This window comes from Sorex fumeus, unplaced genomic scaffold (genome assembly GCF_029834395.1).
Source record: "Sorex fumeus unplaced genomic scaffold, SorFum_2.1 ptg000131l, whole genome shotgun sequence".
Classification (NCBI taxonomy): Eukaryota; Metazoa; Chordata; class Mammalia; order Eulipotyphla; family Soricidae; genus Sorex; species Sorex fumeus.
Window position 1 is genome coordinate 10,768,207 of NW_026606188.1, and position 24,843 is coordinate 10,793,049.

The window sequence follows — 24,843 nt, forward strand, 5'->3', positions numbered from 1 at the left end:
TGCTTTAGCTATTAGTGGAGGTTTATCGTTTCATATGAATGAATTTCAGGAGTGTTTGATTTATTCTTTGAAAAATGTCAGGAATATCATTATAGGACCGCATTGAATCTGGACAATGCTTTGAGGAGTATTGCCTTTGTGACAATGTTAATCCTCCAGATTCAGAAACAGAGGGTGTGCCTCCACTTCCTCGTGTCCTATTTTATTTCTTGAAATAGTATTTTGTAATTTCCTTTGTACAGCTTCTTCATCTCTTTAGTTAAGCTGATTCTAAGGTACTTTATTTTTTGAGGCAAAATTGTAAAAAGAAATTTTTTTAAATATTTTTTTCTTCTCTTTCATTATTTGTATATAGAAAAGCCATGGATTTTTGAATACTGAATTTTGTAGCCTGCCACTTTACTATACAAGCCTATTTTTCCTAGTAGCTTTTTTGTAGTCTTTTTAAAAAAATTTAATTTTATAAGGTAGTTCACAATATTCAATCGCATCCAAAATTCAAACACCAATCACACCACCCTAACACTTTCTCACCATTATATTTGGGATGTTTCCAACCCAAGCCCCAATCCCTGCCCCAAAGCTCAAATACAAACAAACACTGTCCTCCCATTGTTCATCAATTTGCTCGAGCGGACCCAGTAACGTCTCCATTTTGAGATTTGTTGTTACTGTGTGTGGCATATTGAATATGTCACGGGTAACTTGCCAGGCTTTGCCGTGCAGGTGAGATACTCTCGGTAGCTTGCCAGGCTCTTCAAGAGGGGCGGAGAAATCGAACCTGGCTCGGCTGGGAAGGTGGCAGACAAGGCAAACGCACTATCGCTGTGCTATTGCTCCAGCCCCAAAGCACAACCGAAATAATATATTTTGTATTGTTGTTATGAAAAATCACTGAAAACACTACAAAAAGTATTCACAGGAGAAATAGTGTGAAGAGTGTTCTATTTTGACAGCAGCCATTAAGACATTCTTTAGGATATCACTAACAGGTTGGTAAAGGTTGGTTGAAGGATGTGAGTTTTTGTGTATATATATATATATATAATATGAAAATATGTATATATGCATTAGATGTATATATTATTGCCTCTATGATTGGCTGCCTACTATTTGAACCCCATCAAATGTGGTGTGGTACTCTTGAAGAATGGGTAGGAGTGAGTTATTATATGTCACATGGCCGCAAATACAATTGCGCAATCCAGGAATACATTCATTTGTGCATGAGGTTTGGCCCAAGTGAGTGGGAAGCAGCCTTGAGCATGGCAGTGGCTGGATTGTGGAGGTTTATGGCTGCCAATGCTGGGTGCCTTGGAGGTGGGAAGGGGTCTCACCCGCCCTCTCTGGGGTGCCCCAAGTGAAACAACCTGGCATGGGGTCAGGTGACAATGCTATATTGGGCCATTTTTTGTAGTCTTTAGGATTTTCTTAGTATCATACCATCTGCAAATAGTGATGGCTTGACTTCTTTCTTTCTTATCTGTCTGGATTCCCTTGATATCTTTTCCTGACTAACTGCTATAACAAGTACATCCAGTACAATATTGAATAGCATTATGCTTGTTCTGGGCTTGTGGTAAATGGTTTTGACAATACTGAAGGTTCTTCAACTCCCATTTTGTTGAGATTTTATCATAATGAGTTCTGGATTTTGTCAAATGCTTTCTATGCATCAATTGATATTATCACATAGTTTTTATCTTTTCTTTAATTGATATGGTGTATTATGTTGTTTGATTTGTGAATGTTAAACAATCCTTGCATCGCCAGTATGAATCCTACTTTTTCATAGGGTATGATCTTTTTAATGAGTTGTTGGATTCTCTTTCCTAGTATTTTGTTGAGGATCTTTGCATCTGTTTTAATCCGGAATATCAGCAATTTATTCTTTCTTTTTTTTATTTTGTGATGTTTTTGTTTACTTTTAGTATCAGGATGATAGCTGAATCATAGATACTGGAAGTGCTTCTGTTTCTTCAATTTCCTGGAAAAGCTTGAAAAGGATTGGCAGTAGGTCCTCTTCAAAGACTTAGAAGAATTTGGGGCTGGAGTGATAACACAGCAGGTAGAGCGCTACCTTGCACACGGCTAACCCAGGTTCGATTCCCAGCATCCCATTTGGTCCTCCAACCACCGCCAGGAGTAATTCCTGAGTGCATAGACAGGAGTAACAGGGGAGCATTGGTGGGTGTGACCCAAAAATTAATAAAAATAAAAATAAATAAAGACTTGGAAGAATTCACTAGTGAATCCCTGCAGCTTGGGCTTTTGTTTCAGAAGAGATTTTGATTAACACTTCATTTTTCTCTATAATGACAGTTTCCTTCGGGTATTCCAACTCTTCTTGGTTCAGACTTGGAAGCTTATAGGATTCTAGCAATTTATTCATTCCTTTAAGTTTCGCTTGTTCTGTGGCATAAAGTTTCTCAAAGCAATCTGATAATTCTTTGAATTTCTGTGGCTGCTGTTGTGATGATCTCTTTTATATTTCTGATTCAGTTTTTTTTAATTAGTGAAACATGGTGAGGTATAGTTGCAGACTTACAAACTTTCGTGTTTGGGTTTCAGTTATACAATGATGGAGTACCCATCCCTCCACCTATGCTCATTCTCTACCACCAATGATTTCAGTAGCCCCACACCCGCTAACCCCATACTCCCCACACCACCCCGCCTCTGTGGCAGGGGATTCCTGTTTGCTTACCCTTTAATTTAGGGTGTTGTAGTTTGCAATAGAGGTATTGAGTGGCTATTGTGTTCGGTCTATAGTCTTCTTTCAGTACGCATCTCACATCCCTAGTGAGTTCTCCAAACATCCTTCACTTAGTGTTCTCTTCTCTATCTGAGCTGCCTTTCCCCCCAGCATGTGATGCCAGCTTCCAAGCCATGGAGGAGACCTCCTGGTACTTATCTCAACTATTCTTGGGTATTCAACCACTATTCTGTTATTTTATATTCCCCAGATGAGTGCAGTCTTTCTATGCCTGTCTCTCTCTTTCTGGATCATTTCACTTAGCATGTTGCTTACTATGTAGAAGCACATGTATGTAAATTTCATGATGTCATCTTTTGTAACAGCTGCATAGTATTCCATTGTGTAGATGTACCAAAGTTTCTTTGACCAGTCATCTGTTCTCAGATACTCAGGTTTTTTTTTAAAATTTCAGCTATTGTGAACAGTGCAGCAATGAACATGACAAGTGCATATGTCATTTCAACTGTACTTTTTTGCCTCTCCAGGATTTATTCCCAGGAGTGGAATTGCTGGATCAGATGGGAGCTAAATTTCTAATTTTTTGAGAATCGTCCATACTGTTTTCCAAAAAGGCTGCACCAGTCGGCATTCCCAGCAGCGCTGAAGGAGGGTCTCTTCCTCCCCACATCTGCGCCAATACTGGTTGCTTTTGTTCTTTTGGATGTGGGCCAGTTTCTGTGGTGTGAGATGATATCTAGTTGTTGTTTTGATCTGCATCTTCCTGGTGATTAGTGATGTAGAGCATTTTCTCATGTGCCTTTTTGCCATTCAGATTTATTCTTTGAAAAAATTTCTGTTCATTTCGTTGTCACATTTTTTGATGGGGTTGGATGTTTTCTTCTTGTGGAGTTCAACCAGTGGTTTGTATATCCTTGATATCAATCTCTCATCGGATGGGTATTGGGTGAATATCCTTTCCCATTCTGTGGACTGTCTTTGTATTTTGGTCCGTATTTCTTTAGAGATGTGGAAGCTTCTAAGTTTAAGATAGTTTTATGTGCCCATCTCTGTTTTCTCTTACTTGGCCAGTGGCATGTCATCTTTGAAGATACCATTAACTTCAATATTGTGGAGGGTTTTGCCAACCTTGTCTTCAATATACCTTATGGATTCTGGTCTGATGTTGAGGTCTTTAATCGACTTTGATCTTACTTTTGTACACGGTGTTAGGTAGAGATCTGAGCTCATTTTTTGCATGTCGCTGTCTAGTCTAGTTTTGCCAGCACAATTTGTTAAAGAGGCTTTCCTTGCTCTATCACATTTCTTGCCCCTTTATCAAAGATAAGATGATCATATATTTGGGGGGAGGTGTCAGTATATCCATCCCTGTTACATTGGTCTGCAGCTCTGCCTTTTGTCCAGTACCATGCTCTTTCAATTATTACTGCTTTGTAGTAGAGTTTGAGGTTGGGGAGGTTGATATCTCCCAGTTTCTTTTTCGCAAGAATTGCTTTAGCTATTCGTGGGGGCTTATTGAATTTCAGGAGTGTTTGCTCCATTTCTTTGAAGAATGTCATGGGTATTGTTATAGGGATTGCATTGAATTTGTAGAATGCTTTGGGGAATATTGCCATTTTGACAATGTTAATTCTCCCGATCCATGCGCAGGGAATATCTTTCCATTTCCTCTTTTATTTCTTGAAGTAACATTTTATAGTTTTCTTTATAGATGTCTTTTATGTCCCTAGTTAAGCTGATTCTTAGGTATTGACTTTCTGTAGTACAATTGTGAACTGGATTTTTTTTTACATGTCACTTTCTTCTCTCTCACTATTTACATATAGGAAAGCCATGGACTTTTGGGTATTGATTTTATAGCCTGCAAGACTTACTATACAAGTCTATTGTTTCTAGGAGTTTCTTGGTAGATGTTTTAGTGTTCTCTAAGTATAGTATCATATCGACCTTGAATAGTGAAAGCTTGATTTCTTTCTTTTTTTACTTGAATGCACTCAATATCTTTTTCTTGCATAACCGCTATTGCAAGTACTTTCAGTACTATATTGAACAGCAGTGGAGAGAATGGGCATCTTTGTCTCATCTCTGATCTTAGAGGGAAGGTTCTTAGTTTTTCCCCATTGAGGACGATGCTTGCCATAGACTTGTGGTAGATGGTTTTAACCATATTGAAGAAAGTCCCTTCGATCCCTATTTTGGTGAGGGTTTTCATCATAAACGGGTGCTGGATCTTGTCAAATGCGTTCTCTGCATCTATTGATATATTGTATGTTTTTTTTCTTTTGTTTTGATTATATGATGGATTATGTTGATTGATTTCCTAATATTGAACCATTCTTGCATCCCAGAGATGAATCCCACTTGGTCATGGTGTATGATCTTTCTGATGAATTGTTGAATTCTATTTGCTAGTATTTTCTTGAGAATCTTTGCATCCATGTTCATCAGGGATATTGGCCTGTAGTTTTCTTCTCTTGTGGTGTCTTTGTGTTCTTTTGGTATTAGAGAGATATGAGCTTCATGGAAACTCTTTGGGAGAGTTTCAGTTTCTTCAAATTTCTGGAAAATCTTGAGAAGAACTGGCAATAGGACCTCTTTAAATGTTTGGAAAAATTCACTATTGAATTCATCTGGACCTAGACTTTTGTTTTTAGGAAGAATTTGATTAGAGATTCTTGATGTTAATAGGACTATTTAGGTCATCTAGATCTTCTTGATTCAGCCTTGGGAAATTATAGGAATCCAGGAATTTATCAATTTATTTTATTTTTTCCTCTGATAATGTAATCTTTATTATATCAAATCCCCCAAGTACATATTATAAATTCCAATAAATACTGATATGTCACTCAAAACTCATGAACCGATTTGACAATTTCAAGTTCATGAGAAAAATATAGCACAGCGGGTAGGGCGTTCGCCTTACAAGCGGCCAACATGGCCGACCCGAGTTCGATTCCTCCTCCCCTCTCGGAGAGCCCGGCAAGCTACCGAGAGTATTCGATATGCCAGACACAGTAACAACAAAGTCTCCAATGGAGACGTTACTGGGCCCGCTCGAGCAAATCGACGATCAACGGGAGGGCCTTTACCTTTACCTTTTAAAAATAGTAAGTGGTATTTGTTGAAAGCTTCCAGTAAATTGGAAATGTTGGTGCTACTTTTTTTTTCTTTTCTTTTAAATTTTTTTTTTAATTTTTATTAGTGAGACGTCATGAGGTAAAGTTGTAGACTTACAAATGTTTGTGCTTGAGTTTCAATTATACAATGATCAAATATCCATTCCTCCACCAGTGCCCATTTCCCACCACCATGGATCCCAGTATCCCTCCCACCCCCCTCCTCCCATTCCACCCTGCCTCTGTGGCAGGGCATTCCCTTTTGTTCTCTCTCTCTTATTGGATGTTGTGGTTTGCAAAAGAGGCAATGGGTGACAATCATGTTTGGTCTATAGTCTACTTTCAGCATGCTTCTTCCATCCTGGGAGGATCCTCCAAACACCCTTTATTTGGTGCTCCCTTCTCTATCTGAGCTCCCTTTTCCCCTACCATGTGTGGCTGGCCTCCAAGTCATGGAGTAAAATTCCTGGTAATAATCTCAGCCATTGTTGGGTGTTAGTAACCTATTTTGTTACTTTGTGTTCCCCAGATGAATGCAATCTTTCTATGTCTATCCCTTTCTTTCTGAGTCATTCCGCTTAACATGATACTTTCCATGTAGTACCACTTGTATGTAAATTTCATGACTTCATCTTTTCTAACAGCTACATAGTACTCCATTCTGTAAATGTACCAAAGTTTCTTTAACCAGTCATCTGTTCTTGGGCACTCAGGTTTTTTTTTCCAGATTCTGGCTATTGTAAAGAGTGCTGCAATGAACAAACAAGTGCAGATGTCACTTCGACAATACTTTTTTGCATCTCTGGGATATATTCCCAGGAGTTGTATTGCTGGGTCGAATGGGAGCTAAATTTCTAATTTTTTGAGAATCGTCCATACTGTTTTCCAAAAGGGTTGGACCAGTCGGCATTCCCACCAACAGTGAAGGAGTGTCCCTTTCTCGCCACATCCGCGCCAGCATCGGTTGCTTTTGTTCTTTTGAATGTGGGCCAGTCTCTGAGGTGTGAGATGGTATCTCATTGTGGTTTTGATCTGCATCTCCCTGATGATTAATGATGTGGAGCATTTTCTCATGTGCCTTTTAGCCATTCTATCCATTTATTTTAGGTTCTTTTATTTTGTGGCATACAGACTTCCAAAGTAGTTTCTGATGATCTTTTGAGTTTCTTTGGTTTCTGTTGTGATATCCCCCTTCTCATTTCTGATTCGGTGTATTAGGGTTCTCTCTCTTTTTTTTGTGAGTCTTGCTAGTGTTTTATCTACCTTGTTTAGTTTCTCAAAGAACCAGCTCTTGGTTTCATTGATCTTTCAGATTGTTTTTTTGGGTTTCCATGTCATTGATTTCTGTTCTAAGTTCTATGATCTCTTTCCTTCTGCCTGGTTTCGGCTCCTTTTATTGGTACTTTTCCAAGATCTTGAGCTTTGAAGTCAAGTCAAGGGCCTTTTCTTCCTTCCTGAGAAATGCTTGCAGAGCTATAATTTTTCCTCTTAACATGGCTTTATTTGCATCACACAGGTTCTGGTAGCTTGTGTCTCCATTCTCATTTTTTTCCAGGTATCTTTTGATTTTTTCCTTGATTTCTTTCCTTACCACTCATTGTTCAACATTGAGTTGTTTAATTTTCACATATTTGATTTGGTTTTTCTGCATCTGTACATGATTAACTTCTATCTTCAGTGCATTGTGGTCTGAGAAGATACTTGATACAATATCTATCTTACTGATTCTCTTGAGTTATGCTTTGTGGCCCAGCACACAGTCCTCTCTGGAAAAATGTTCCATGTGCACTGGAAAAGAATGTGTATTCTTTTTTGGGGAAATATAAAATCCTGTATAGATCTATTAACCCTCTGTCTTCTATTTCTTCCTTCAGAGCCATTATTTTCTTGCTGAGTTTTAATCTTGATTTATCCAGAGGTGATAAGGCAGTGTTGAAGTCTCCAACTACCCTTGTGTTCCTTGCAATGTCCTTCTTAAGGTCTGTTAGCAGTTTTAGGTATTTGGCTGGTCCCTCATTGGGTGCTTATACGTTTAGGAGTGTGATTCCTTCCTGATGTGTACATATACCTTGATTAATAAATAATGGCCTTCACTGTCCCTTCTAATCATTTTCAACCTTTAATCTGTGTTGTCTGATACTAGTAAGGCCACTCCAGCTTTTTTGAGGGGGAGGTTTGCTTGCAGGGTTGTTTTCCAACCTTTGACTTTGAGTCTGTGTTTGTTCTGATTGTTCAGATGTGTTTCTTTTTTTTTTTCACGTTCAACCATTTCTTTTTTTATTACTGCTTAATGAATTCACCATTTGCAAGTTTGTCCATTTGGCATTTTTTTCTCTTATGAATATGTTGGTTCTTTTAATTCATTTTTTAATAAAATTGAGGTACAGTTGCAGACTTACACATTTTGTGCTTGGGTTTCACTTATACAATGATCAAACATCCATCCCTCCACCAGTGCCCATTTCCCACCACCACGGATCCCAGTATCCCTCCCACCCCCCATCCCCCCCATCCCACCCTGTCTCTGTGGCAGGGCATTCTCCTCTGTTCTCTCTCTCCTTTTGGGTGTTGTGGTTTGCAAAAGAAACATTGAGTGGCAATCATGTTTGGTCTATAGTCTACTTTCAGCATGCTTCTCCCATCCTGGGAGGATCCTCCCAACACCTTTATTTGGTGTTCCCCTCTTTATCTGAGCTCCCTTTTCCCTTAGTATGTGTGGTTGACCTCCAAGTCATGTTTCTTGTAGGCAGCAGAATGTCGGGTTTAGTCTCTAAATCCATTTTGCCACTCTATGTCTCTTAATTGGTGAATTTAGACCATTGACGTTGAGAGAGATTATTGTCATGGGGTTTTATGTTATCTTTCTGTAAGGGTTTGTTGAGCTTGTAGGGGTTTATATTGCCTTACAATAGCCCCTTTAGCCTTCTTTTAGGTTTGTTTTTGAGTTTATGAAGTTCCTGAGCTGCTGTTTATCCATAAAATAGTGTACCGCTCCTTCAAGTTTGAGTGAGAGTTTAGCCAGATAAAGTATTCTTGTTGAAGCATTCATTTCAGTGAATTTTTTTAACTATATCCCACCATTGCCTTCAGGCATGGAGGGTTTCCTCTGATAGGTCTGCTGTGAATCTACAGAGTGCTCCTTTGTATGTGATTTCCTTCTTTGATCTTGCTGCTTACAGTATTGTGTCTCTATCTGTGGCATCCATTATTCTAACTATGATATGTCTTGGAATGTTTTTGTTAGGGTCTCTTTTAGTTGCCACCCTTCGGGCTCCTTGAATCTGGATGCCTGCATTCTCCAGCTCTGGGAACTTTTCAGCAATGATTTCTTTAAAAGTAGCTTTTTCATTGGGATTGCTTCCCTGTCCTTCTGGTACTCCAATAATTCTAATGTTGTTCCTCTTAGAATCATCCCATAGGACTCTGATTCACTATAGAGCTATTATGAGGTCTCTTGCCATTGTTTGTTGTTGCCTGTAGGCTTCGTGTAGCTCATTTTCAAGCTCACTGATTCTGTCTTCAACAGGAGCCATTCTACTGTTGAGGTCACACACTGAGTTTTTTATTTCATCTACCTAATCCTTTATTTGTGACACTTTTGTGCGTAGCTTCTCAATCTTCTCTCATTTCTTCCTGCAATTTCTCGATTCTCTGATCTATTGTTTCTTCCATATCCTCCTTGAATTTACTGGATATCTGTCCCATCGATTCTTTGAGTTCACTGAACATCTTCATTATTTCATATATGAATCCTTTATCAGAGAGCTCCCTTATGTGAGTAACACCTATTGAGGCTTCTGGACTCTTTACATCATCCTCTCCTCGTGGTGGGGATTTGTGTTGATTCTTCATATTGCTGTGGTGGTATGGAGACTGAGATGTTACACGAGATTGCTCATATGGGTAACCTACCTGAGGCTATGTGAGCGTTCATCAGTCCCAAAGTAGGCCAGGCCCTCTTCTACATAGGCCACACCCACTTCTGCAGAGACCCTGTCCCCTATGGGTTCCTGGTGTGTGGGAAGGGGGGCTTCAGGCCTGGGAGAGGGAGAAAACCAGGCGCAGTGTTGGGGATGAAGAGGAAGGGGCTCAGGGATGGTGGGTGGCCCAGGGACCCAGAGGACTCCTGAGGCATGTGCGTGGGGGTGGCAGAGTCCCGGGTTCAAATATTCACTGACCTGGGAGAAAGAGAAAAATGGGCGCAGTGTTGGGGATGAACTCCTGAAGGCTCAGGGCCGGTGGGCAGCCCAGGGTTCTAGAGGATACCTGGGGTGTGTGCGTGGCCGAGGATTAGTCCCAGGTTTTATTCAGGTTTTTGGGTACTCCCTCTCTATTTCTGTGAGTCTTGCTAGTGTTTTATCGATCTTGTTTATGTTCTCGAAGAACCAGCTCTTGGTTTCATCAATATTTTGGATATTTGGGGGGAGGGGAATTGCAGCTCATTGATTTCTGCTCTATATTTTATTATGTATTTCTTCTTGTCTGGTTTGGGCTCCTTTTGTTGGTCTTTTTCCAAGATCTTGAGTTGTGAAGTTTTTATGCAGGCCCGTTTTTCTTTCCTGTTCAATGCTTGCAGAGCTATAAACTTCCCTCTTAATACTGCTTTTGCTGTGTCCCACAAATTCTGGTAGCTCATGTCTTAGTTCTTGTTTGTTTCCAGGAATCTTTATGTGTTCTCTTTGTTTTCCTCCCTAAGCCACTGTTTGTTCAGTAGCAAGCTGTTTAATTTCCAGGTTTTTTATTTTATTCTCTGTTTCTCTGTGTGATTAGCTTTTATTTTCAGTGCATCATGATCTGAAAAGATAGTTGACACAATTTCTATTCTCTTAATTTTATGGAGGTATGTTTTGTGCCTAAGCATATGTGTGGTCTATTTTAGAGAATGTCCCATGTGCACTGGTGAAGAATATGTATTCAGCTTTGGAGTGAGGAAATCATCTTTTTTAAAAATAGAGCATTCACTAATTTGTTTTTATTTAAAGTCTTATGGCATGATTTATTTACTTTATTTTAATACCATAAACATTTCAATGTTCATTTCAATGTCAGGCTGGAGCGATAGCACAGCGGTAGGGCGTCTGCCTTGTGCGCAGCCAACCTGGCTGAGCCAGGTTCGATTCCTCCACCCCTCTCAGAGACCCTGGCAAGCTACTGAGAGTATTCAATACTCCAAATACAGTAACAAGAAGTCTCACAATGGAGACGTTACTGGGCCCGCTTTAGCAATCGATGAAAATCAATGAAACATTTCAATTAATTTTAAAAAAGCATGAACAAAAAGACAACCTCAGGATTCAGAGAAAATCACTCTTAACATTTTGCTGCATATATGTGTGTGTATATATATATATACATATATATATATATATATATATATATCTGGGCTGGAATAATAGCACAGTGGATAGGGTGTTTGCCTTGCATGCAGCCAACATGGCCGACCCGAGTTCAATTCCTCTGCCCCTCTCGGAGAGCCCGGCAAACTATCGAGAGTATCTCGTCCACACGGCAAAGCCTGGCAAACTACCCATGGCGTATTCAAAATGCCAAACACAGTAACAACAAGTCTCACGATGGAGACGTTACTGGGCCCACTCGAGAAAATTGATGAACAAAGGGAGAACCAGACCATGAGATATATATATATATATATATATATGTATATGTATATTTAAATCTGAAACTTAGTCTAGATCATAGCTTCACACATTATTTGAAATAATTGCCTCTTTGAGAAAATAATTTGCCCAATGCGCTCCTGCTAATCTACTTTCTTTAAGCAAAATTTGTTGAAAATCCCACTCCAGCCTCCACTGTTTCCTGAATTATTTCACAATTCGCTGCAGTGAGGAATCAACCACTTGAGGGGAATACTAATCTATATATACATATAGATATGAGATATGTAAGTCATGTGATAGCAAAGTAATGAGGACCTAGTTAGATCCCATCATGATCATCCTGTTGTTCATGGATTGCCTTGAGTAGGTACCAGTAATGTCTCCTTTGTCCTAGCCCTGAGATTCTAAAAAGTGTCACATTCAAGGCTCTTTCAGGGTTAGGAGAATGAGACCCATCATCGTTACTGGTATTTGGCATATTGGGTACACCACGGGGAGTTTGCCAGACTCTGCCGTGTTGGGCAGGTTACATTCGGTAGCCTGCTAGGTTGTCCAAAGCAACAATGAAATAATAAGATGTCACATTGCCGCAAATGGGGCCACGCGCTTCTGGGAGCTGAGTTTTATAGTCTCTGGGTCTTGGCCAGTAATGGCAGAGACATGCGAGACATGCGGGGCGTGGCAATAAAAGAATCCTCACTCACTCTTGATGGGATTTTCATCTAGTTAACCCTCAGTGGGAAACAGTAGTAAGATTCCTCAAAAAAGTAAAAACAAAATTTCCATGCAACCAAGCAAGTCCACTTCTAGGCTTATGTCCTGAGGCACAAAAGCATTAATTTGAAAAGATGTACTCCTATGGTGATTGGCACACTTAGTACAGTAAAAAGAATACAAAAAAAAAACCCCTAAAAGTCATTTGATGAATTTGTGGATAAGGAAATTGTATATAGACACATAATGGAATATTACACAACAGTAAGGCAAGATGAAATCTTGAAGTTTGCTGCTTGTGGATGGGACCAGTGGGCTTGGAAAAGAAAAAGTATTGCATGGTCACATTCATCTGTAGAATAGAGGAAAAAGCAAAGAAATAGACAGTGTGGAAAAGTGACAAATCCTTGACTGGCTTGCAAAATTTACTACCAAATAGTTGGAAAATCTAATGGAAATTTGGTCTATATGTCACACGATGACATAAGTAGGGGACACTTTAGTGGTGAAGGTAAGGTATACAGATTCTTTGTGTATCAATACTATAAAATAAAACACTATTGTGTGTATTAACTAAAGTATAATTTTAAAAGTTGTTTAATTAAAAAACAATTAAATCCTACAATTTTTCACAGTTCTTAAAAAACACTTCCCTAATTTCCCTTTGAGGCCCATTGTATTTACTGCAACGTCTCTCTTAGAATGAGCAGATGCCATTGGGCTACACTAACATGCAACAGGGACGAATGGAGACGTTACTGGCACCCACTCGAGCAAATCGATGAATAAGAGGATGTCAAGTGATCAAGTGATCAATTTCCCTCTGAATCTGTTTAAAATAGAATAAAATCAAAACTCATATTTGTGAAAGTTCAAGCACAGGGTGAGTCTGTGACAAGGTGAGGTGAACATAAAAAAAAATGATAGAGGGCATTTGATAATTACTCTTAGTGGCTGGAGCAATAGCATAGCAGGTAGGGCATTTGATTTGCATGCAGCCAACCCAGGTTCAATTCCCAGCATTGAATTATGGTCATGATTATGAATTATGAATTATGAATTATATTGAATTATGAAATATGGTCCCCCATGCACCACAAGGAGTAATTCCTGAGTGCATGATCCAGGAGTAACCCCTGTGCATCGCTGGGTGTGACTCAAAAAGAAAAAAAAACAAAAATTACTTTTACATCACAGCCTGGAGATCCTGGAGTCTCCTGAGGAACAAGGGAGCTTAGGGGGGCTAGAATATAAGTCAGGGGAAGGATTTGCTGCACTCTTTTCACCACCTTCAGTGACACCCACTCCTCACCCAGTGAACTTCCTTTACTTCAAGGGTAAATGAATTTGTTTTGCTGGCAGTCAGCTGGTGAGTTGTATATGATTTAATATACTTCTTCGTTTTAGACAGCAGGATCTTGGATTGGTCCACTAGGTGTTTGATATTCTTTTAATAATATTTCACCACTGATAGTTGCAGACTCCCTGGCATGCCTGAACTGACATCCTGCTCCTCCTTTACCTGTGACCACTCACCAGCCACTTTCTCTCCTCTATCTCAGTAACCTTCTAAATTAATGAGTGTGCTTCTGCTATTTTCGTTGTTTTCCCTTATGCCGCTAAAAATCCTCACTTAATTATATCTCCTGCTATGTTCATTTGCATATCTCTCATTTTTCTTTTTATTCTACGGGTTGGTTTTGTACCTTTTGAGAAAAATTCTATGTATTTTTTTCTTTTTTAATTTTTTTAATGTAGGAGTATTGCTAATTATTCAGCCACTGATTAGTCGGGTTGAATTGGGCATAAACTCCTCTTTACTTTTCTTTTTTTCTTTTATTTATTGAATCACCATGAGAGCAGTTACAAAGCTTTTGGATTTAAGTCTTGGTCATACAATGATGAAACACCAGTCCCTTCACCAGTGCCCATTTTCCACCACCAAAATCCCCAGTATACCTCCAATCCCACAGCCTTCCCCTACCTGTGGGGCAGATAATTTCCACATTACTCTCTCTACTTTGTCTACATTCAATATTTTGACACCAGACCTGTAGGATAACACTGTTTTGTCCTTCCTGCATAGCTTCAGGTAGTTTAGGCTTATTGGGTTGCTCCCATCACAGTGCTCCCAATCCTCTGTGCTTATGTGTACCTTCTTTCTTTGTGCTCTGTTGACTTGTAAATAGTTTTTCTCTTCTCCCTAAGTCCTTTGCATAGTTTATTCAGAGCAATGTCCTTTTTGTATGGACACAAGAAGACATGCTTTTGTAATGTGACTCTCAGTAATATTTCCCTCCTGGGCATCTGTTCTCTCACCTAAGCCTCAGCTGCCTTTACCTCCTGGCGCCCCCAAAAGCAGGGTCCCAATGAGGGACTGGATGGAACCAGGGCAAGCAGTAAAACTATGTGCTACCCTGGCGTCGAGATGGGCCTGGCCAAAGCACCATAATGCTTAACTATAAGTTAAGAGATTGGTCATGGAGAAATGCTGTCATGATCCCAACATAATAGCTAGATTTGGACCCTGCTAGGGTTAGGAAAGATTAATCTGGCCTGAGCACTGTAGTCTGAGTCTGTGACAAGATGTTCCCAGGAGAGCTGCCCTACAAGTCTCAATGTTATCTCTTACTGTGTCTATACAAAAATAGCTAGTATTGATATGTTGATAGTTATTGGACTAAGGAAAAGGGAAAAACACCTTGGAAGGTATTTTGCCCTTGGGCAGTCAGGAAAGGTGTTAGAATACCTTTTAGGTGAGCCCTCAGGAAGGGCTTTCTTAGGTTGATTTTGCTACTTGACTGAGTGCAGTGTCAGCCCAGACTGCAAGAGAGTTGGAGAGGCAAGAGAATTGGAGAGAAGAGAGAGCAGGGTGGCAAGATGGACCACAGAGAGGCTAGCAAGGGGGAATATGTGCTTGAGAGAACCTGGGCCCTGCATAACATAAATTCCTTCTATGGGATAAACTTCCTGGTAATAAATTGCTACTAAGACCAACCAGCCTGGCCCTCGTCTCTTTCTTCACCTGCCCTTGGCCAACAGCCATCCCGATCCAGGCCACACACATTGGCTTAAGGGCACCGAACGTGGGTGGTGAGACAGAGCCATCCAGAGAGCCCACAAACACACACCCTTTAGCGTGTTTAGTTTTTTACACAGACCCACCATTATTATTTGGGATTTTACCCCAAAATGCAGATCTGCTGAAAAGGCAACCGTCGACAATTTCTTTTCTATTGCTGGTTATGAATAACATATGACATCACACAGCCACAATAGTGGACACACGACTTTGTAATTCTGCAATTTTAACAATTAAATCTGGAGAAATTTCTGCCAAAACCTGCTGGGTTCTGATATTTGTTCCTGAGTCTCTGGGATCATGACTGCTAAGAAGCTTGATCAGGAGCCAGGGAGATCATTCGTGGAAGTGACTTGGGGTCTCATTGGAGTGGGAAGGAATGGCCGGCTCCACCCCCATCCCATGACGCCCCACATGTCTCATCACTGTGGGCCCAAAACCTGACTGTCCAATGGCCTCTGGAATATGACGGCAATCGAGCCGCCAAGGAGGAGCAGGTGGAAAGAGAGCACCCTTTCCTCCCTGGGGTGGCCTGGCCCAGTAACTTGCTGCAGGGACCAGACACATTTCTACTAAAAGTCGCTCAGTTCCAAACTTTGTTTCTTAGTCTCTGAGATCATGGCTGTTGAGCAGCTTGATCAGGACCCAGAGAGTCCATTTGTGAGCAGTGATTCGGGGTCTCATTGGAGCGGGAAGGAAAGGGCTGGCTCCACTCCATCTCGTGAGGCCCTACATGTCTCTTCACTGTGGGGGAGAGACAGTCACAACTTGACTGTCCAATGGCCTCGGAAGATGACGGCCACCAATCTGCCAGGAGGGAATAGCACAGCACCCTTTTCCCCCTGGGGTGGCCTGGCTCTGGTAACCTACTGCCGGAACCAGACGTATTTCTGCCAAAAGCTGCTGGGTTCCAAGATTTTTTTTCTGAGTCTGGGATCATGGTCATTAAGCAGTTCAATCAGGAACCAGAGAGGCCTTGCCTCCAATTATATAGCTGAGCCGGTGGTGGTTTGTGGGTGTGATGCCCACATACCTATGTTTTGGCCATTTATTTTCTTGGCAAACTTGGCCCAAAGTTGTTGGAGTCTGGCCAAAGGCACAGTAGCAATTTGGTTGTCTGAAGGTACCAGACAGATGTCTGAAGGTACCAGATGTCTGAAGGTACCATCAGGCTGCTGATGCACTTGCCTCACAGGTACAGATTGACCTGCTGGCAGCACCATACCCCCTTTTATGTATTATTTTCCTTCCAAAATGTGCTTTTTCCAATTTCCTCTCCAGTTTTGAACTATTTCTTTACATTTCCTTGGAAATCATTCCCCATCCCTGATCTTCCTCTTCCCCTCCCCTACCCACCCAACCCAGGAATGTCTTCTAGACTTTCTTCTGAACATGCACTTTCTCGTTTGTTGCTTTTGGACAGATATGTTCCCATTTCATTCTTTCAACTTCCTGAAATATAGTAAATAAAGAGTGCTTTTCCTTTTAGTTTGTCCAAAGCTCAGATCTTTTCAGGAAAAATATCAAGCGGTCTCTTACTTTCATAAAAAGAGAAATTCCTAGAGCGTCAGGTTAAAATTAGTTATGTGTTTTCTAGGAGTGTTTAGGAAAACAATGGCGGGTGAAGGTGAAGCAAGTAAATAAATAAATAGGTGTGGAAAAGGTCAATAATACCACGAGTAAATAAGAGAAAGAGAGAGAGAGAGAGAGAGAGAGAGAGAGAGAGAGAGAGAGAGAGAGAGAGCTACATTTAAACAAGCTCATGGGGTTCGTCATTTGAAATTTGAAAAGCAAAGTTTCTTCCTTTACTTCTCCATTGCTAGAAGGTTTAAAGACTTGATTTTGGTAGCCCTGTTAAAATAAATCACTGACCTCTTATTTCTATATGTTGGGTATTCTGCGGGACATAAAATTAAGCCCTGGGCAAAAATTTACATGAAAAAGATGGTCTTTTCAATTATATTATTTTGACAAAAAGATTTTCAATTAAATATAATTACTGGGTGTGTGAAATATTAGCTGATCTACAGTAATTTTTCTGTTAAATCTACCATTTCCCATTTATAGCAAGCATTAATAATTTCAAATGACTCTATATAAATAAAGATTATGTAAAATCTTTTTAATTTGGATGCCTTAAATCTTGGGTACCGTAAAATAAGATTTAGAGGTTCTAAATATATATGTGACACTGCCACAGGAGAAAATTCTGTACATCTTAATTTTTAAAAAAATATTTCTAAAGACAAGAATTAACTGTCAATGAGTATCCAAGTTATTGATTTCTAGACTTAGAAGCTTCAAAATAGTGGGTGAGAAGTCTGGAGAGATTGTACAGTGATTAGCATTTTGCATGTAGTTGACCCACCTTTTACATCTGGCACCACATATGGTCCCTCAAGGAATGATACCCGAGCACAGAACAGGACTAAAGTCTGAGCACTGTTGGGTCTAGTTCAAAAACTTAAAAAAAAAAAAGAGAAAATAAATAAATGTTTAGGGTGCATTCTCTGCGGCCCTTATTACATGATGTGTTAAATGTTTAGGGTGCATTCTCTGCGGCCCTTATTACATGATGTGTTTTTTTTAACTTCCCTCTTTCTCAAAAACATTTATATACATAAAATTAAAGTACTGGGGGTATAATATTTAGAAAAAACTTTAATACATCATGGTCATTTTATAAAATTCTTTAGGAAACAATCTGTATTTAGGATACAACATGTAGTTCAAGGGAATGGAGACAAAGAAGAAGTTCTTCACCTCATATTTCCTAGGACTGTTATGCAGATGTCATAAAAATGCATGCCTAAGGTTGAGAATATTTGTGGAAATTTTGTCTCATTTTGTCCCAAATCATAACCATTTATTTTTTATGTACTGTCCACTTTTCTCTGAGTCACCTCATTCAATTATCCATTCTCTGACTACTGCACTGCTTTCTCCCTTCTGACAACCTCATTGACTACAATTAAAATGATCTGTGAAACATATAAATTGAATCTAGTTAATTTGCATGTGGTTAAATTCTTTAGTACACTCCAATTATCCCTCAGTCCCTTCTTTGGCTAAGGTAAAGGCCCTAAAGGTAAAGGGCCTCCCGTTGATCATCGATTTGCTCGAGCGGGCCCAGTAACATCTCCATTAGAGACTTTGTTGTTACTGTGTCTGGCATATCAAATATGTCACAGGGAGCTTGCCAGGCTCTGCCGTGCGGGCGAGATAGTCTCGGTAGCTTGCCGGGCTCTCGAGAGGGGCGGAGGAATCAAACTCGGGTCAGTCATGTTGGCCACTTGTAAGGCGAACGCCCTACCGCTGTGCTATCGCTCCAGCCCATGATCTGTGAAACATATAAATTGAATCTAGTTAATTTGCATCTGGTTAAGTTCTTTAGTACACTCCAATTATCCTTCAGTCCCTTCTTTGGCTACTGGAAAGATAATATGCTTCATATGATCCTCCTCTCTTTCTTACCTTCATTCCATCCCAGCCCTTCCTGCACCCTCCTGTGTCTTATGAAATTCAGGGTGGTTCTTCAAAGTGAAAAAAAGGGGGAGAGAGGAAGAGCAGAATAAGGAGAAAAGAAAGATAGGAATAATGACAAAGAGTAAATGAGGGTGACAGGAAGTTATCAATCAGGGAAGAGGGAGAGAGAGGTGTGGAGAAGTGTTTGCACAAAGGTATATGTCTGCTTGTCACTCAAGGAACAAATTTGCTAAATACTACAACTTGCTAAGGTCATGCATATTTTTCTGTTTGCTTTACATTATCAAATACTTAGAGCCTAGCTCAGTGTCTCACACATAATAAATAAATACTTATGAATGGACCAATAAAATTGGTCTGAAGTTTTAAAACCCAGTGAAGTAGAGAATCTTACTTATTACTCATTTTCAATAGTCCTGCCCATTAAACAATTAATATAACCTTTGTAGAAATACTAAAAACTACAAAAGTAGATAGATTAGGTAGTAAAAATAAACAATACTTTCACTTCTGCAAAAGTAATTATGACTAACATTTGGTGTATGTCCTTTGGAAATAGCACAAGTTTAAAAAAACAGTATTTTACTTTCTAGTAAACTCTCTGTGCTTCAATATTCTTTCTGTATTTTTAATCAAAGTAAAAATCATATAGCATAAAAATGACCATTTTAAAATGACTAGTTTAAAATAGATAATGCAATAGCATTCATGCATTTCCTGGCTTTAAGCCTACTGTCTCTTTCTAGTTTCAAAAGTTTATCCAACTTTAGAAAAGAGCTACTTATCTTTGAAGTCATATTTCCCGAGGTACTCCTACTCTAGCAACTAAAATCTGACTTGTCATTTTTATCTACTCCAGATACTTCCTTAAAAAAATCATAATAAGCACTTTTTTTCTGATTCTTCCCAAGAAATATTCCTAGTTCATGGTTTATACACATTTTGCATGCATCAATACGTTCTTTCCTTGCTAAAATTTTTTATTGGATTTTTATTTCAAAACATATTTATCATTAATATGTTGTTAAATATTTGGTTTAGTGGGAATATGAATAATCCTTATAGAGTTTACTGGAGATTCAGGTAACGTTTTTACAGACTTAGAAATGTGCTAGCTTTGGTATTTTAATTAAATAAATAAATATCACTTAATATTTGACATATATAGAACATGCACATTTCTTTATAAAATAATGATCTTAAATGTATCAAATAGTTAATAGCTATTTTCCTCAATGTTAATATTATGATATTTTTACAGGGAGGCTTGTATTTGCTTCAAATTTTATATAAATGTATCCTTTTTATTTATTTGTAGAAAAACAAACATTTCTAACACAGTTAACAACTGCTTTCATGTAGTTTCATCATTAGATCTATTCATTTAGAATGTGTCTAACACAAAAAACAGTTTAATATATACAAATGCATATGAAATCTAGGTGTGTCCTTTTTTCTTTTTAAAATATGTACTTTCCCATTGTCATCTATAATTTGAAAAATTGACTCAGAGAGTGTTCAGTCTCCCCTTCCTGTGGGCAAACTCATGTAGGGAAGCCTTTTTTCCACTCCGAGGCATACGTTTCCTCTCTTCTTTGCGTCCCAAGCATAATACTGACCATGCACCATAGATTCAGCAGATTTAGTGCTGTGGAAACAAAGCCACACTGAGATAACAATCAAGAGCCACTTTCCCAGGAGTAACCATTCTACTGATCCCCAAAAGTCTGTACTAACATCAGTACTACTAGTGCTAAACTTCGAGGGATGCATATTAGCCACCAGGCATGAGGTAAAAAGAAGAGCAGTGGTTCTGTCTCATTGGAATATGTGTGACCACGACCTTCTGAAGAATTCCTGGAGGAATTCTAAGTGTGAAATATCGAATGCAATGAGTTTAGTGCATTCTTTAACCATCCCCAGGTCATGACGTCAGACAGTTATTTTCTGTAGAATAAGACTGAAACAGAGATAACCATCTACCCTACTTTTCCTTTTTTATCTGAACTGATGTATACTACTGAGGGAAATGGTATAACTTAATAGCCCACAATTTAAATTGAGTTTAAAGAATAAAGTTTTGACTACTTGTTATGGGTTCAATCAAGTATATGATAAATACTCATATAAATACATATCATTTAATTACATGCCCTATTTTTCTGTGGTGCCAAATGCTCAATTTTCCATTGTAATGAACAGAATAGTCCAAGAATATGGGTCTTATGTAAAAGCAATTCAATTACATCACTTTTTGTATTTCTATAGTATATTTGAAACAAAGTATCAAAAATAATTCCCATCATATCATTGGGGACTACTTTATATAAAAATTTCTTCATGCTGTCCTTTGCAATTTTTTGGTATCAATAAATAAATTCCTAGTGGACCTTAAAATATGGCTGTTTTCTTCTGTAACATGACTACTTATGAAAAAAGGGCAGTGCAGAGACCACAAAGTTACTAAAACGTTTTTGTAAAACTAAAGAGTTATATTAGTAATAATATCCCTAAAGAGAAGCAGTTTCCTCACAAAAAAAATAAACAACAAAAGATCATGTGAAATGTAGAACCATTTTCAGAATAGACAAAAGATTTTCTTACGCTCTTTTGATTAAAATTACTGGGAACAAATTGGCATTATAGAAATTATACTTCACTTCCAACAAAATCCTTTAGGCTACTTCATTATATGACATCAGAGAAAACTGTGCAAAAGTTTTATAAATTACAGTGCTAAATTTCATGACATGATCTCATATCCCACCAGTCCAATGCTACATAAGAGACCAGGAAGTTTCCTTGTCCCGTGGTACCACTGTATACTGTATTACGGATGGGTAACAATTCATTGCATGCTTCATTAAAGAGGTTCAATGACTTTACCATACCAAAATGCCCCCTGAAAAATAATTTGCTGTTTTATCACGTTACATTAGACATATGAGGAAAAGTGTAACTTCAGTATGAATTTAACAATTTTCTCAAAATATTCCTAACTCTTTGTGGGGTAAAATTGTTTTCTCTTTCTAAATTAATTATATGTGAAATATAATACATGGTATGTGTCAAAATTTTCTAGAAAATGTTCTATTTATTCATAGAATGTATCTGACACAGGTCAGCTTGGTGATTCCATGAAACTTGTTTTTTTTTTTTCTCTTCACCTTTTACTACTTTCCTCACTGAAGCCAGAATAGATTTTCTGAGCATGATTTTATGAGTTCACATTATTCCTTGACTTGAAATCCTCAGATGGTTTTAAAAATAAATGCAACATTTTTTTCTAGTAAGAACCAATCTATCTGACTACTGTCTTTGACTGAATTTATTGTATACTATCTTCTTTACTTATTTGCTGTGGCCACACTACTTTTGTTTTATTACCTTGAACATGAGTGTGCTTCTTACCCAGCAGAAAACCACAGCTGTAGGCCACCCAACCATTGTCCTCTCTCCTCCTCCCAGTCACTGTTCTGTGACCTCCTTGAGTTTCTTCCTAAATATAACAAGAAACAAAAGCCTTCCTTCCCCTTTTGAATTAGATTTAGAAAATCTTGCAGTGCCAAGGATAAAACACAGAGACTAACTCACGGAAATCCTCTTCTCTGTTTCTTTATTCTGTCTCCCTGGACCCCAAGTGAAGGCCCTTAAGTCATAGTTGAACTCTGAAGAACCATATATTTTAACTAATGGATTTATATCATTTTTTAAAAAAGTCCTCCAATGAATATTTATTTGATTATAAATTGAATAAACATGATTAAATGAAAATAAATAAATATGGAACTTGCAATTAATTTTTAGAGATAGTTTGTTCTGAAAGAAAGTCAACAACATTAACTAGAAAAAGATATTTCAGAAAAATGCCTAGAGTGAAGCAAGGCCATGAAGCAAGGCCATGACTGTGGTAGGGATATAATTTTTAAAAATCTACCATTGATCATACTTGAATTAGTGTGAATGCTAATCCACACTAATCCTATAGAAACATGTAGGAGGAGTGGGAAATTTTCCACAAACTACTATTTTCTTGTATATTGAAATTAAAGAATGCCATACTCAAAATTAGTGCTTAGGACTGACACACCAACACTTTAGACAAAATCTCAACATCTCAGCTGCTTAATGCAAACAGGAGCCATATTTCATGAAAAATTAAAAGGTAGCTAAGGAGAGTGTTCTCAATATCTATTTTAGATGTGCCCCTGGATTAGTATACAAGTTACATGCTTATATTTTCAAACTCTACTATTTGTCTTTAAATTTCTCATTTTAAACATAACAATGGGCTAGAATAATAGTATAGCAGATAGAGTGCTAGCCTCATCTGTGGCCAAAAGAGCTTTGATTGTGGGCATCACATACGGTCCCCAAGCCATGCTGGTTCCCCAAGCCCTCAGGCAAAGCCGGGAGTGGGCCAAACCCTCCCTCAAACTTGCAAAGCATGAATAGAGATTTTGAACATTAGCAAGATAACCTAATTCTTTTTTCTCTTCAGTTAAATAGGAATAGTACTGACTTTATGAGGTTGTTATAAGTATTAAACATCTAAGATCTTATCTCTAAATGAGAGTATAAACTCCATAAGTTAAATAACTTTATGTAAATATCACTGTAGCACTGTCCTCCCATTGTTCATTGATTTGCTCAAGTGGGCACCAGTAACATCTCCACTGTGAGACTTGCTACCCGCATGGCAGAGCCTGGTAAGCTCCCCATGGTATATTCGATATGCCAAAACTTTATATAAGTTATCTTGAAAATGGCAATAATGTTTCTACTTCTGCTATATTATCATTTTTGAAATTATATAATATCATGTTCTCAACAAATCACAAGTATTTATGTTAATCTGGAAAAAAATCACAAAAACAAGAGAAATTACCCTGTAAAAAACAACGAAGTACTGCTACTGATAAAATTTTTTCATTTACAAATTTACAAATTAAATTTACAAGTATTATCACATATATTATCTAAGTTTCATAATTATGTAAATGATGATCAAAGTTTAAGTTATTTATAGAATTAAGCCACTTATAACAAATCCTGTTGTAAGTCCAATTTGTAATTATATGTTGCTTTCATAACTTTTTATTTAATGAAACTTTTTTATTTAATGAAAAATTTGTATAAGAACTATATTTTGGTTTCATATTATTTTATTATTTCAATAAACTTTTAATGAGACCTCCAAGGTGGAAAGCATTATGCTAGTTATGATGCTATACATATTTTTTTAATTTTTGCTTTTCCAAGATTTATTTATGGGTCTCTGCATCAAGGCTGATAAATGAGCTTGTAAAGCTGAGAAAATGGTTGTTTGTGGATGTGACTCCCACATACCCAACTTTTGACCGTTTAATTTTTCTGGAACTTATTCCCAAGATTAGTTGAAATATTTAAAAATTTAAGTCAATAGACTTTAGTAGTAAGTGGAAAATGGGATAAGATAAAGCCAAAAGTACAATTTGAAATCTATACACCTCATAACCTAAAAAATGTTATTAATATCAGTCAGTCTGCTGGATGAGGTGAACTTAAGTAGAGGTGTGGAAGGTGTATGGTGTTTGTTTTCAATTTCAGACATGCAAAATTCAAAAGTCATATTAGATATTCAGAATGTGATAAATACACAATTTTTTTCATAAAAACATGGATTAAAAATTATATGTAGTATGTAATATGTGCACAATTATAATATGTCTGCACATATTTATAAATATACTTTATAGCACAGCGGGTAGGGTGTTTGCCTTGCACGCAGCCAACATGGACGACCCGAGTTCGATTCCTCCGCCCCTCTCGGAGAGCCCGGCAAGCTACCGAGAGTATTCAATATGCCAGACACAGTAACAACAAAGTCTCCAATGGAGACGTTACTGGGCCCGCTCGAGCAAATCGATGATCAACGGGAGGGCCTTTACTTTACTTTTATAATAAAATTTACATGTACTCATTTATACATATTATTATAAATATAGTATGTTATGTACCTCTGTACAATTGTATAGCTTGGAGGCATACTTGGAGAGATCAATAAGAAATGAGAAAAGAGAAATAATGGGACTAGGGCCAACTAGAGAAGGAAGTAATAAGTTG